Below are 14,658 nucleotides of genomic sequence, written 5' to 3'. Positions count from 1 at the left end.
TCTTCCTATTTCTTTTTGTTGATGTGGATAGTACTACCTAATAATAAAACCAGTTGCACATGTATTGACTACATGAGTGCAAATGAGACTCTCAGATGTCTCCAAACATCCTCGATGTTCCTCATCCAGGATATTGGTATATGGACATCCTACATGGCACTAGGTAAGGTTGATTTGGGTTTATCAGTTCAGGCTCTGAGCTACAAAAATCCAGTTATATTATTTCCATAATGTAAAGCATTTTGGTCATGCTTCATAAATAAACACATAATTCCTCTGCACCTTCAATAATTCAGAATTCTGAAGAACCAATACAGGTAAGGTCCGGAAGAGGTAAGAACGAACACTGGGGCTTTGTCTTTGCTGCTAATGAGATACACACATGCTCTTTCCCCACAGTGATTTAACTAATACCTAACAGCATGTCACTGTCAAATCCTAGTGAAGACATCAGTAGGAATTTTTGCCTCTCTACAGTCAAAGTCAGCATTGCCCTTGCCTAAGTTACCTCATGTTTAAGCTACTATTTCTCCTTAATATTTACTTGTGTGCTTTATATTTAAAGAGCTTTCTATAAACAGTCACAACAAAGCTCATCTGTCTAAAACCAGAAGATGAGGTAAAAACTTATTTTCCTCAAATCATCTTTAATATGAAGATATTTGGACACTGTTGATTTTCTCAAGGTGCTTGAGAAGAATTACATAAAAATGTGCCAAAGGTTCTTTAAGTACTCAGGCTTAAAATTTGACTTTTCAATTAGCATGACAATAGTGTCAGTGCTAATAATCACTAACTGGAATTAAGGAGGACATCCTGAGACTTTGGGAAAATAAAATGTCTTGATGCATAAGAGTTTCAAGCATAGCACATACACATCTAAAATATAAAAAATAAACAGAAAAAAAATTGCCTGAAATACACAGGCTTTTCCAAACCCTTTTGTCTAGCCTTTTACATTGATTACACTTTTCTTCTTTTTCTTTCTAAGCCATTATCTATCTTCCTTCCATTACCTATTCTTCCTCTTTCCTCACTGACTTGGTGGTTTAACTCCCTTCTTTTTCATTCAATCACCATCCCTTGGTGTTTGGGGTTTTTTCACTTCGAGATTGTCCAAACATAAGATCCTCTCCACCACGCTCTAAATATTTAATTAGATATTCATTAGTAACTGTTTTAATTACTATCTTCTGCATGAACTGCTTTCCTGTCTCCAGCATTTGCCAAAATATTATAAACACCTCTTTCTTCTTTTCTTTTTCCTTTTCTTTCCCCAACAAAACCTCTGGTCTCTGCATTTTTTTATTGCTTCTGTTTATCTTATACTGTACATTCAACATGTTAATTCAATTGTTCTTCCGATTGCCAATATCTCAATCCAGCACACAATATAGCATCTTTGGGGACAAATGAGTGCTTCTTGGTGTATTTCTTGAACTATTTTTATCTTATCTTCCTAAGAAAACAAGATAAGTGCATTTATCAGATCTGTCCTCTAAATAATTCTGAAATTATTCACAAATATCAAAGAAGTTAGAAGTTGGAAAAGAAGACATCTGAAAGACAAAAAGGTCCTATGAGTTTTATATCAATCAGTGGCTACAAGCAATAGGAGATAAAAATTAGTCTTTTCAATGAAGAAAGAGAAGTGGATCTTAAACAATGAGCTCACCAGTCCACCAGCCAACTGCATGCATCCTCCATCTTGGTCACAGTACATGTTGTCATTTTACCAGTGAGAGTGCTGAGAAGATGGAAAAAACAAAGATATTTCAATGGGCAGAAAGGGAAAGATAAGACTTTTTTTTGGCAAAGTCACCTATTTTTTGGCACCTATTTTCTAGTGTTTTGTTTAGAGGGCTGTTTATACATGTCTGTATGTGTATCTGTCTATCCATCTGTCTAACAGTTAAAAAATTATTCCAGGCAAAAAAGATTATCTGATCAAAACAAATGAAATGAATTTTAAGAAGGTAACATACAAAAGACTATGTGCAAAACTTATGAAGAATCCCTGAGTTAAGCCAAACAATTCCCAGTTGATAACTTCATTGATTTTAGGAGATGAAAGGCTTTTAATAAGGTGGAAAGAGAGAAAAAAAAAATTTCACACATAAGCAATAGGGAGAGAGTAATAAACAGGCGTTTCTCCCATAGCCATCACTGAATTAACTTGAACTGAGCCCAGGTACCTGAACTCAGAGTAATAAACAAATTACTGAGAACTCCTTCTCCAATTAATTGCCTTGTTGTTTTAGGGGCAATGCTTTTTTTTGCTGTTCTGGAACTATTGTGAAATTAGGTCTTTTTTAACTAACTCCATATAATTATAGTACTAATGTTCCTCTTACTTTAGGTTAAACTTCTTGGACGGCTTTGCATACAGAACTCTTCCGTAAAATATCATCTAACTGTACAAAGACACTTCTTTCTGGGGGATATGTGCCCTATTTTGACAAATAACCTACTTGTAAACACTGAAACTGTATTATAACTGCCTATGTGGAATTGTTAAGGACTGGAGAAGGTCAAGACATTTCCTTCTGCCTCCAAAATTCTAATTTCATTTCTCTCCATTGCAAAATTCAAAATGGAGCTATGAGAAGCTTTAGCTACCCTATTTCTACTAATAATCATACACTTATACCAGTACAAATTCAATCCCCTTCACAACAAGTCTACATTTAAATTTTCTTTCTTATGAAAAGACTAGAAGTGTAGTAGCAGCACAGTGAGAAGGGTAATATATTATAACAGAACAAATTGCTAAGTCACTCTCCTTACAACAGTTCTGTATTTTTTCTAGCGGCAGAAATGTACCCGGTGAAAAACTATGGAAGGCCATGATCCTATCCATGTCTAGAAGAACTGTTTCATACCAAAATACCTGCTCTTGAATATATTTTTTCCTCTAAATTTTCCACCAAAACATTCCCTCACTTAGATAATTTTGACTACAATTATTCAACTACTGTCAGCAGCTGATAGCATCTCACATCCATACATTGCCTGAAATGATTTATATTATGCAGTACTAGTACATTAGTCCTGAGTTTACCCTGAGTGTCGAGACTGAGAAATACATTAATTTTGTTACAAAGATTGTTTTTCAACTAACAGGTATATTTGATAGATAGCTGGATCACTGAAACACTTAAACCCCTTTTGGAACACAGAACAGCTGGAAGGAAAATAAATTGCCAATCTTGTGGGATCTTTGTTCAAATCCAGCTATGCAACTTGGTGACACTGCATAGCTAAAATGCTTTCCTTGAAAGCTGACATTTTGCTTGTGCCAGCTGAGAAGTAATGGAGATTCTTGCTGAAAGGATATACTGAAAGGTCATGCCTCAGTGTGAAAGAGTCGTATGGAAAGACCTAATATGGAAGAGATATTGGAAAACTGAAACTTAACCAAGGGATGTATAGAATGGCTTTAACGAAGGAATATGAAGTTTGATAGGCCCAAGACACTCAAATAGGGGTTCTACAGAGTTTCTTCCTATGTCAAGGATATAAACTATTCACAGTCTAATTTTGTCCAGCTTACTGAGATCACATGCATTCATAATCAAGCCTTTTCTTTATTTACCATTTCCCAAGCTCTGTACCAAGAAATTTCAATAGTGCTATTTTCGGTTATGTATAACATAAAGATGTTACAGAAGAGACAGTCCCCTTGAGACCTATGAAGCACACCTGCTCAGCAATTTCTTTTCATATTCAGACTTGTCAGTTGTCTTCTTTCCAATCCATTCAATATGTGTCATGTTAATTTTATATCATTTGAGTATCTAGAAATCTCATGTGGTACCAAGCCAATACACACTTTACAGAATATGTGCATTATAGCATTGCAGCTCTAGTCATTATCAGTGGAAACTTTATCTAAAAACTTTCTAAAAGTTGAAAAGCTGTGGGGCGTGGGGTTTAAGACTCATGATTTAGGACTTGTAAGTATTCAGGTATTAAATAGAATATGACAATTCAGAAGCACAAAGAAAAAAAAAGATTAAAAAAACCCCCTACTGCTAGAGATGACAGCAAGTAAAACTCTGAAAGGCCTACATTCATCAGATTTGCCTGTCTCCCCTGGCTCAAAACAACCATGTCCTCCAGAAATACTTCATCAAAATCAGAATCATTGCCAGCTCTAACCAAATATGGGATGGGAAAAGATTTCTGAGCTTTCTGACACTGTGAAAAAACATCCTAATTCTGTATAAACCAAGTTTCCCTCAATCATTGACAGCTTAGCTGGTGAGACACCACCTCTCTGCAATGAAGAGAAAATTAAATTTCACATATGACTGTAGGCCAGGGTAGATACAGTTGTTCCAAAATTTTTCTAGAGTCCTTTTTCTCAGACTGTTTATTTTCATCTTCATAGATCTTTTCTAACAGTGCTGGTATTGAAGGACAAGGTTCACAGTCTCAATGAGTATTTATAATGATTTTTCCCCTCCAGTGAACTTTCAGTTCTTGCTATTAAAAAATGTATTTACATGATTTTTTTTCTTGTGCCTTGTACCCCTTATATTCCTTGAATAGGAATTAAAATTAAATTATGTAGAATCTAAACCAGGAAAAAGAAACATATTGCATTGTATAAATAAATATGAGACCTTTTAATTTTTTCACAGTGTTTCTTTCTTTTTCATGGTATGGACTCACATCAGATATGGTTATGGTGTATCTAGTCTTGCAAGTAGAACACACTCCTATTTTCATGATTTCTGATCTATCTGTGTTTCTGTTTACACAGATGAAGTTAATAGTCATTAAAGAAGCTAATCAAAAGAGATCTTCAGTTAAATTTTTAAAAATAGCTAAAATTAGCTGTTAATATTTGATGATTTATTAAAAAATCAATAATAATATTTGTAAGCTACATATTGGACTTAAATTGTTCTTAATATTGACTTTCCAGTCTATCTTAAAATATTTGGACATTATATAAACTGTAATTCAAAGATCAATAGCTTCAGTTTGGGCAGAAATGTCACTATGTCTTAAGGGAATAGGAGTTTATTTCAGCAAACTTGAAAGTAAACTCTGAAGCAAGAAATCTACTTTATTTCTCATAAATATTTTGTTTCATCAGCTGTGCTAAGGAGATTAATCATTAGTACTGTTAATTCTTCTACTACACATCTTACCGTGTAAGTATTACACTGTAATTGTAAATTGTAATAAAGCCAAAATCAGCTTATACTAGAATGTTCCATCTAACTTCATAATTGTTTATATAACTCTAATCAGGAGGGAAAACTTTATGAAGACTGTTGTGTATATTTTATTTTCTGTCACCAAAATATCAGTGAGACAGTAATAACAATAAGAAAACTAACCAGTCTTGATGTGAGATACCGTGGCACTAAACTGTCAATTTTTGTCTTTTAAAGTAAATGTGATCAAGAACAAGTGATTGCTGAATGTGTGGTTTAAGTATAATTCTTCATCTGAAATAGTCTAGAGACTATAGCTGGGATAAGATCCCAGAACTTGCATCAGGATGCTAAATCCCCCTCATTTTTCAGGCAAGGGAAAAAAGAGCTTTTTACATTTGAGATTTAAGGCTCAATGACAAAGGACTGATTTTATCATGCTGCTCCCCTACATTAATAAAGTTGAAAAATATGTTAAAAAGTCTAAATTTACACTCTTATACTTTAAAAATATATACAACTAAGTTTGAAAACTTGTGATTTCATCTACTCAAACTTTTCCATACTGTCAAGATAAAAATAAATTATGGTAAAAATAAACAGAAAAAGGTATATTTAATTATCTAAACATGAACTGAAATGTCATGCTAGATGTTTGCCAACCTTATCTTCTGTGATTATTGTCAAGAATATGAATTCTGCTTTATCTAGATCAAACAGAAGAAGAAAAAATAAGTCTGAGAAAAGTTTATAGGATTTTCACTATTCATGTGAAATACATATATAAAGTTAGGCTATGAATCCAACTTTTGTTTTTAAAGTCAATGACACTTCACCATTGACTTGTTGAAAGAGTATCACTTAATCCATTAAAATACTACTTTTCTCCCAGCAGGATCTCAAGTTTCAGTCTATTCTGTGTTTTTGTCTCAAGAAGAAAAAAAAAAAAACAAAACAGAGGCGGCTTCAGGGAGACTTATGTTCAAATAAACAGTGCTGTTCCGAGTACTTCCCACTTAAAGCGTAATATTAAAATAGCACACTGAATTACCTTCAGCTCTTTTTACATGTTCCTAAAAGGAGAAAAGTTTATGACACTGTAAGGTGACAAAAAACTTTTGTATTTCAGGCAAAAGCCATGAACATTTCTTAGAGCTATCTTTAATGAAAAGTACATTTAAACAGTCAACAAAAATTACAGCACTATCTGTTCATTCAGCATGTAGTAGTACTGTAGCATACGCAGAAATATCACTGTTAATTTGCCCATCTGTCCAACAGATGTAATATGCCATCTCTCTCCCTCTTTCTGTCTCTAACTGCCTACCTACGTATAGTACATGACTGAAAAAAAAGGTAGCTTATCAGATAGGGTCTTTTTATATAGGTCAGTCCAGAACTACCATGTGTAGCAGACATACAGCATTATTTCTCTCTTGCCCTTCTCAAAGCCTGCAGGGAAATGTACTTCAAAGTGCATGCTGCCTGCAGTTGCATCTGTTTCCCTTTTGGAGCCTTTGCTATGATGTCAAATACATTATAGGAAGTTCAGAACAGCATTTTTTGCTAAGAGGGCTGTCAAGGAGACAATGAGCAAGTAAAAGACCTCAAAAGCTATGTTAGAGAGATTTCAGCTGAATGGAATTTTATGAGAAAACTGTGTTTCTGGAGGCAGAGTTTTGAGGTGATTTCTGTTGAATTTCTGATCCTATGCCTTATAGGCCTAAGAATTTGACACTCAGATCCAAGCACTCAGATTACTTTCTAGAGTAGGGAAAACATTCAAATATTTAACACAATCTTCACATCTGGATCACAATTTGACAGTTTAGAAAGGGAATGAAAAAAGAAGCGAATGCCATTTTTTGGTACATAACATTTTGTCCATACTCATCCTTCTGTTCTCAGAGTATCACAGAAGCTAATGAGGTATGAGACATTATCAGTCTTGGGTTATATTTTCAAGGCAGGGATGAATAATTTTTTCCCACGAACTATTGTTTCAGGAAGAGGTTGAGATTTTTATCTACCAGCATTCAGTGTTTCCTGTAGTTATACCATATAGTTCCCAAAATAAACTCTAGTAAGTACTATTAGTCCTTTTAGCTAATGGCAATTTGTATTTTCCAGACACTTCAAGAACTTTATTTTAGTAGATTCATAATTCTACTTCTACCTATAACTCAGATATATGTAAGACAATGCATTATTGTCTTACACTATTTTTATTCTCAGGAAGGAAACTGAATTGAATACTGCACCATAATAAGCACAAAATGATGTGTGACAAATTCTACACAATTAAAAAAGAATATGTAGGGCAAAAGGAACTGAACAAAAGGGGAGCTAGGAAAACATACTAAAACAAATAGTTTTTATGGTTCTTCATTAGTGAAAATCTTGCTTTGCTACACAGCATCATCACTAAAATGAAGTAGATTAGCACTCAACTCTAATTCAGATAATTTTGTCAAGGTCATTAGGTGTTCAATAGTGTTTAGTAAAGCTGTAAAAGAATTGCACCTGGATGACTCTGTAATGGTTTGTATATCAGGAAATGGGAAATGTCGTGCAGATTGGTGACAGATTATTTTAGGGGATTAGTTACAGTGCTTGCAGATCCATTTGCTAGGGGTAAAACTAGGCAGACAACAGGTTCAGAATCATCTGTTATAAATTCTAATTTTGTACCAGGCACAGGCCTATCAATTTGTGTCTAATTATATTCTTCCATGTGAGATATAAAATACCTCAGGGTTTCTATAATAAAGGCTCATTAATGTGGACGAGAAATAATTCTGAAACTCTTTCTGCCAGGGCTAATGTTAATACAGATTTTAATTGCTCTTACAGGATATTAAAACACAGATTTTTTTTTAAATCAGTTCTAATCTAATCATTAAATGGAGCCATTTTTGTAACCCTATATTTTCACGTATTGCATCTTATACTGCTAGGTAATTGCGTCATTACCAGTCATGTTGAACCAGAGCATAAAAGATGAATGCATAAATATAAAAGGCAATATTATCAAAGATATATGAGAGTCAACGCCCTTCAATTCCTTGCAATTCCCTTTTCTACCTTTAAAATACCCTCTTCCTGCTTAGATAAGTACATATTCTAGAATCTACTTATAAAATAAAACAATAGGTATTGTGAATAAAAAAGAATTAGTATCACATTGTAATTTAAAGGAAGTCAAGATTTTTCTCCAAGGTAGAAGCCCTCCAACAAAGACTTTTACTTTAAGAACTAAAATTGCTAACCTTTGATCTCAAGGATATAATTCTTCTGAAGGTAGTCTGGTCAGGTCACTAGAGGGTGAAAAACAAGAGCAGAATAGCATTGCAGGCTGATATTACTTGACTTTAAGGGCAGATAACTTAACATCTCTGTTCCTCAGTTTCCCATGTTTTATGGATGAAGAAAAAATATTATTTTTACCCACAGTAAAAAGCAAATTCTCTGTTGTCAAATTCTGAAAATACCACTGTATTTCAATAGCTTTTTGGAAAGAGCATTCAAGTAAATATTCTGTACTGAAAAAGAATAATATTCATGGACTTTGTGGTGATGGAAGAGACACTTTTATGCACACCTTGTCAAACTGCAAAGTACCACTAGCCTCAGGGCTGCTATCATTTGAATAGATGACAGGTGCATTTGTCACAGGATGCATACTATACAGCCACCTAGATAAATAAAATATATGATGGGCAAAAGGGCCTTCATGTTTTAAGTTTTGTCAGGAGAAGGGGGAAAAGACAAAAAATGAAACGTTCTCACTTGGCATTCTAAAACACTAGCAGATTGAAAAATAAAGCTTATTTGAAGAAGCAGTTCTTGTGATAGAACTGACAGTTCCTTTGTAAAAGGGAGCTGAGCTAACAATAAACTGATAAATAGATTCATAAAACCAGTATGTATGTTCAGTAAAGTTAGAAAGGGACTCACAAACGTACTAAAGTTTTGATACCATGGATAAGAAGTAGCAGCAGAGAAATAGAAGAGTTTTCTGTACATTCATGTGCTTAGCAACATGAGGAGTATATTAAGGTATCTTAAAAGAGAGTTCAACTTAAAAACTTTTTATTGAAATAACTTCCTTAGAGTTTCTTCCTCCCTTGACAGTTGCATAAAAATATCCTGAGAACGATATTTATAAAAAATTACCAGGGAAAAACTCTACTAGGAGTCTTTTGGGAATATATCGTGTCTTCTTGCAGGTTATAACAGAAGAACACAAATCCAACAACAGATCTGAGTAATGTCTATTCAACATTGAATAGATCAGGTAGGATAAAGAAAAAAAAAAGTTGTAAAAGAAAGAAATTGGGCAGCTATTTCACATATAAGAATTAATAATCAACAGCCTTTCTATCCAGGGGATATATGCTTTAAGATTTAACAGCTGACTTTTAGTAGAAGGCTCTTTCAGTGATGCCATAAACTTTCCACTTAAGAACTGTAAAACTCATATTTGTCCTAGCAAGTGAACTAGAGAGATAGTGCTGTTGAGTCCTTCCCCTTCAGGAAATGGTTTCATAGTACTTCTAGAAAACTAGTTGCTACTCACGAATGTCAGTGCCTTAATTACCAGTTAAATTCATTTCATCATTAACATGCCATTTAGTTGTATGCATCATTAGCTTTCCAGGTTTCAGTTTAGAAATAAATTGTGACTGAAAATTAGATGACCTATATATCCTCCACATAAATAGAAATGACCAGTACTGGAGGTAACAGGCCAAATGTAAGAACTGAAAAGACTGGTTCTGCAACGAAATGCTCCCAGAAATGTCTTAGTTCAGACTGGCCACTGCAAGAGTGCTAGCAGCCTGATTTCTTTCTCTCCCTAGATTCCAAAAGCTTCCCCTAAGCACCCAGTTGCTTTCCTATTTAAGATTCATTGCATTTATAACTTTTAACCTTAGATTTATATTGAATAATCTTTGGAGACCTCAAGAGAGAGAAAGGAGGATTTATCTCAATGTTTACATGAAAGCATGAAAGCAATGTATTCTTTAAAATTATTTAGATAATTTACAAGCTTGATTTTTATTATATCTGGGGATGCAGTCTTTCCTTCTTTTCTTCCTTCTTTCTAAATGTGGTTACTAAAAATAAAAAAACAAGTAAAGATGTGTAGACTTCAGCATATCTATTTTTATGAGTTCCCTTTGTTCTTCAAACACTTGATAAAATTAATGTCAAACTTATTTACAGAAATTAAAACCCCACCTCACAATAATTCCATCGCCTTTGCTAAATGCGTACTGATACAGTTGTAGCTGGAAGAAGCACATACAGGCTCTGTTCAAAGTTCTGCATGCTTCCACTCTGCTTCCCCTCTTTTGCTCATCCCCAGGCCTGTGCTCCCACACCTGCCTGGCCCTCAGACACTGCACCCACCACTGCACTTTCCTGCCTGCACAAGGTTTGCTTTCTCCTCTCCAGTGTTTTCCAAAGCAGCTTTTCTGAGAGTACAGTGGATCTTCCTTCCCAATTTGTTTAGCATCACCACATCACCATGTCTGACTGATCTGTTGGAATTCCTACAGAATTCATAAGTCAGAAATGATAACCAGGTTGGCTAAGGATGAGACTTTTCAGAAGCTAACAGTTTGGCCTAAAATGTAGTTAGCTTTCCTTGGATTAGTGAAAAAAACCCTCCAAAAAAAAAAAAAGAGAATTCCTTTACAAGGCAATTTCTTTTGTCAGATTTCAGCTCCTTCTCAGGATTTCCCCTAATCTCTTCCTTAGAAATAATTGAATGTTTTATCAGATACTTCCCCCAAAAATAGAAGCAGCTTCCACAGAAATTTTCAACCTGACCTGGTAACATACGATGAATTATAAACATCTGACATGAACATATAGCAGAAAACACTAGGCAACTTTAACTCTGTGCAGCACTACAAACTTCAAGCAATGTATAATTTTGCAGGAAGTGGAAGTATAGAGATTTGTAAAAGTATTGAAATTAAAAGAGGGCTGTGAGAGAGAATTATAACTTTATGGTGGGCATTTTATATAATTGTACTAATAAGAAGTAAAAATGAGAACAACAACTGCTGCATAATTTAAAGTATTGGTTGTGAAACTTCCTCCTTTAATAGTGAAAAGTACAGCAAACCTCTCACATCTTAGTATGAATGAAAAAAGATGGCTTAAGGAAGCTAAAAGACTTAAAATTAAGATGATTAATATTTGTATTTGTGTTTCTCTACCATTTTATGTTTCTACAAACATATAAAACATTATTTCTAATGGTTTGCAAAAACAGGAATAATAGAACAAGATAAATGAAATGTCAAATATTAAATGTCGGTCATTTTCCTTAAAAATCTTAGGTTTATATTTTTGTTTGGTATTTGTATTTTCAAATGGCTTGACATCTTTTTTCTGTCATCCTAAATATTTACAAGATTCTGAAAAGCAAATTAATAATGATTTTTCAGACAAACTAACAACATAAATGTATTAAAAGTCAATCTATAGGCTTTAGTCAGGTCCAAATACACTATTTTTTGTGAAATGTGAAGAAATAAAATTCTTAAACAAGGAATCATTTCTAATAAATATCTCAGTCCTATAAAAAGATGTGACACTATGATATTTATATTGACTCAAGGCTCACAGAGTACATAAAGACTCTTTGAGGGTGTAATACCTGCATCCAGGCATCACTTCATAGAGTAGGTTTTATTTCTACACAGGGGAGTCCTGCTACTAAAATCTGAAAATATTTGGAAGTACTGGATTAAATTTTTGCTATTACTCTTAACCTGAACATTTTCATGCTCTTCCTCTGCCTGTGAGCTCTGCTCTTACCATCAGACACTGGCCATAACAAGGTGGTCTTTCCACTGGCAACTGAAGACACAGAGCTTGAAAACCAAACAAAAAGCATGTGTGAGTTAATCAGAAAAGCCTGTGCTAAAAATTCCTGTGCCTGCAATGTCATGCCTGAACAAGAGACCAATCTGCCAGTTCTCACTAAGTATCTCTTCAAAAGGTATTTTCCAGAGAATTTTTGACTGCTTAATAACTTCCTATCAGTGGACAACTGTTTGGATTTGGTTGTTGTTTTTTGTTTTTTTTTTTTTTTGACTCAGTCTAAATTTAGATTTATGAAAGACAAAATAAAGATCTTTGAAGTACACAGCTGAGGCAATAGAGCTGCACAATCCCTTTTGGTTGTTCACTCCTTTGGGCTGGAAACTTTTCCTTTCTTATATCTGGTAGTGGTATGCATACCTGTTGTGCTACAATGGATGATTCTTCTAGCTAATCACCAGGAAAAAAACCCTACATTTCAGGGTGATGAACATTTTCCTTTGACATCTATAATTATCCCTACCTGTAAGGAGAATACAGGCACGTTTCATTTCCAGCCAGTAGGAAAGCTGGTATGCTACATACAGGGTAATAAATTTGAATAGTATCCATTTTTGCTCTGGGCTGATTTTTGTTTTGGATTTGGTTTTTTTTTTCTTCTATGAGAATGCTTATATTTATATTATGTGTTCTTTTTTATGATCTCTTCAATCTTTGCAAATGTACTATAAAATTAATAGAAAATCAGAAACTTGTGCTGTAGTCAGTTTAAGTACAGCCATAAAATACTGATACCCATTTTTCCAACATGAATTTTTACATGAATGAAAAATGGTTCAGTATTAATCCAGTTATTTAAACTGTAACACAAAAATACTACTAAATGTGTTATTTTTTACCATGCATTTGCCACACGTCCATATTAATTATAAAAAGGCCAAAACGAGTAGGGGCTTTTTTTTGTCTTAAAAAACATCACACATGAAGTAGCAAACACCAGCCACTAGTTAGAGAGATTTCTAAAGTTCCAGGGTAAAATATTTAATAGGATAAATATGGTAATACAAAGTTTTATACTTAAATTTAATGAAATTAAACTGAATTATATGAAAGGTAAATAATGAGGCAGAATCATTACTTATTGCCTATGTTGATGTATTTATGTAACTGTCACCTGGTTTATTTTTCACATGGGAAAGATTTGAGTTTTTAATAGATTTTAAGTTCTTAAACAGCTGTCCTGCAATCCAGTGGTTCTTAAAAGAGTTTATACATTTTCATAACCATTTTATAAGAAGATTTAAGAGACAAATAGTCAAATAGAAGTGAGTTAGATTTATGCACAAGCTTATCTGTGTGCATTTTAGTGTCTGCTTTTCTGGTTTTTGGGAACTGCTCAGTGCATAAAGACAAGAGGATGGCTCAGGTCCTAGGCTGTTTTGAAATTAAATAGCTATAGTTAGCTTGAAGATACTTCTTCAGTCTCTTGTGACCAGAAAATATGTTGAATTAGCACATGGATATTTACTTGAAATCAGAAAATGGAGAAAATCAGTAGACCATGATTAAAAAGACGATTGAGATTATGCCTATTCAAAAGTACTTCTGATCATGCAGATCCTACAGGTAAGTACCTAAATAAGCCACATAACCAAAATAAGTGTTTTGAAATCAAGATTACATTTGCTTGTACTCCATTCTTAAACAATTTTATTTTTCTCTTTTGGAAGACTTTTATTAAACAAATAGTACATGTTGTAGGTACATGTCATTTCAGCTTCTCCTAACATATTTAGAGTCGTAAGGACATGCCTGTTAATAATATGAATTTTGTTTAGCCACTAGATTACAAACACGAAGGACATAAGTGAATCATTTATAGTTTCTTAATTCTCTGTGATGGATTCAGGTCATGTTTTATGTTATATCAAATCTGATTGCCAAATTGTCAGCTCTAATGCAAATCTCAGTTTTAATCTCCCCTGCAGCCCAATTACAAAATTACTTTTTGATCAAGTTCCTAGATTTTAGAATTATCTTTTCATTATAAATTGAAAAACTGATGTTTAAACTTGGAGGGGTTTATGTAAAAATAATAAAAACTACTTTAGGGAGTACAAATAAAAATTGCAACAAATTCTTAAAAATGAAATAAAAACCTTCTCATGCCCAGAATCTGAAGAAGACTACAAAGTTACACAGTACATGTAAGGAAAGGAAGAAATAAAAACTTCAGTAATCTTCTAGAAACTGATCTTACTGAAGCAGTGAATACACAACTAACACAGAATACTGTTATAACTTTTTTTTTGTGGATACTGTCTGGACATAGTCTATAATTTTATCACAAAAGTTAAGCGTATCCATTCTGTATGAACAGACCCAAGTAGGAATTAGGTTTTCTTTCTCTGGGTAAAACCCCTTTTCTTGCTACAGTTTGTTAAACCAAGCAAGTTTTAAAATCTAAGCTTAGAAAACATACTTTTTTCATATAGTCCACATCATTAAAGCCATACAAATCATAGTTGTATGATTGTCTACATTTATCTTGAGACTGTACGTGAGTTGGCCAGAAGTTCAGATGACCCTGATAACACCTGTTTTCCATTCTATGAACACACCAAAACCAAAAAAAAAAGCAGGA

The sequence above is a fragment of the Strix aluco genome, chromosome 10, assembly GCF_031877795.1.
Source record: "Strix aluco isolate bStrAlu1 chromosome 10, bStrAlu1.hap1, whole genome shotgun sequence".
NCBI lineage: Eukaryota > Metazoa > Chordata > Aves > Strigiformes > Strigidae > Strix > Strix aluco.
The sequence above is the reverse complement of the archived record's forward strand: the minus strand, read 5'-3'. Positions refer to the sequence as shown.